Source organism: Poecilia reticulata, linkage group LG22 (assembly GCF_000633615.1).
Source record: "Poecilia reticulata strain Guanapo linkage group LG22, Guppy_female_1.0+MT, whole genome shotgun sequence".
NCBI lineage: Eukaryota > Metazoa > Chordata > Actinopteri > Cyprinodontiformes > Poeciliidae > Poecilia > Poecilia reticulata.
This window is the reverse complement of record NC_024352.1, coordinates 9,045,704-9,047,829: the sequence shown is the minus strand read 5'-3', so window position 1 is coordinate 9,047,829 and position 2,126 is coordinate 9,045,704.

The window sequence follows — 2,126 nt, the reverse complement described above, 5'->3', positions numbered from 1 at the left end:
TTTTAATAGTGTAATTCTGTAAAGACAAAATATGTCTGGTGGTCTGTTTTACACATCTTGCTAAATTGCGGGTTTGAATATTGCAATACTTTCCTGCAGAAAGAAATTACTAATAAAATATCTTGCATATGCATAGTGTTATGCTCTATATAGAGATGTTTGTTAGCTTTGATTGTATATCTCACAATTTTGTAATTTATCATTGTTTATTAAACTGAACGCTGAGTGGCTTTGTTAATATTCTGTGCTAGAAGGCGGTTAGATGTGGCCTTTTTTTGTTGTTGAGAAACTGCCCCTTTAGTGGTCTCTGCACGGCCCTGGTCTGCCTGTTACAGGCCGAATTATTTCAGTATGAAAATAACACATGACACCTCCTGATGTCCTGTGCATGAAGCTTCTAATACTCTCTGAAATCCAATCAACCATGTCGCCCCAAGAGTCACAACTGGACAAGACCAGTGAAAATCAATCGTGTTCGTTCCATAATGATCGCAGCGACTTCCTGGACGAAGCAATATCCACTCATTCCTCCTGTTTAGAGCTTAAAGCCTTGCGCTGACAAGACATGACGCGTGCTTTGGGTCTTTATGATGTCCTCCTTTGAAAATCTGCAAGTGTAGAAAACTGTATTATAAAAACTTTACAATCCTCACAGAACTAAGTGTCCCAGGTCACGACCACGTCAGCGTCCATAGTAATTAGTGATCAGAGGCACTGTAACGTTTTGAAAAGTGAGATACAAGTACAGTTTGTTTGGCTCTTTGGAGTAAAGTCTTGAACCAAACATTAAAATGTAAATAAATAACATTACAGTGGTGGATGGACGGTTTTACTATGTGTGAGTGAGTGCACAATGCAGGATCCGTAAAAGTTTCGTGTGCACAGAATCCTGATTCAACACAACTCAGTTGGGACGAAATCTTTTCATCCCACATCAGTGTCTAACCTCATAAATGTGCTTTTAGGAAGAGAGGTCAAATATTCTCATAATGACGTCCCTAAACATGTGGAAAAGTGTCCCAGAAGAAGCTGTTAAAGCTGCACAGGTTGGGCTAACATCATCAGAAACTATATTCATTTAGAGCTAGAGGTCAGTCAAGGTCACATATGTGTGGTAATCGTATAGTTTTATGCGATATAGTTTGTGTGTATACAAGTTTTTATTCATTTTTTTCTAACGGTAAGCGCTTTGGGAGTGCTGTTATTTTTCTTCTCTAGGACAAAAGTCTTGATGTGTAGTTGGAATAATTGTTAAAACATTTCAATCCAGATTTTCCCATCTGACCCAAATTGACTCATTAGATGAAATGAAATGGGTCGGAAAGTTCAACAAAAACCACAATTCAACCTTTAACCCCCCTATTACAAGTAAAAAGAACAAAAGTCTGATCAGAAGAGGCTTTGGTTCTCCAACAGGACGACAATCTCGAGGATAAACATTGTGGCATCCGGTACGGCTCAGGATGGGAGGTGGGTGTGTTTTTGGTGTGAAATATCTGCATGCAGAACAAAAGCAGAAGATCTTGTGAAGACGCCGACTGATGCTGCTAAGAGAGTCTTTTTGTATAGCGGATGAAAATATCTGGTTTTAACTGTATCTTTGAGAAGAAGGCGGGTAAAATAAATCGACTTGCCAGGTTTTTGCAGTGATTTAGTCACCATGACATATTTCATAAACAGGTTTCAGTATTGAAAAAAAATGAAAACATGAAATGGCAACATGAAAAGAAGCAAGAATGTTACTTTGTTAGTATTCATGCTGTTTCACATTAATTCTCAAAACTCATACATACAGTACTTACCCAGTCATTTATTTATTTTTGTTGTTGTTGCAGAGTTTAAGACTTAATTTTATCCAATTAAGATTGAATATACGTTTCTAATCCAATTACACCGCACAAAATGATCTTGGAATAACTTTTAATTTATTTCGGGCTGTGAAATAAGTTGGTGCATGTTTGCTGTTTGCGTCTGGAAGCGATCTGTGGTGAAAGTACAAAGGCTCCGTTTCATCCTTCCAGCTCGGACATGATTTCCTCAGTCATCTGAGTACAGGAGCTTGTTTTTCCTCCTCTTTATTTGATGCATTCGGAGGCGTGCCGAGCCGAGCCGAGCCGAGCCGGACC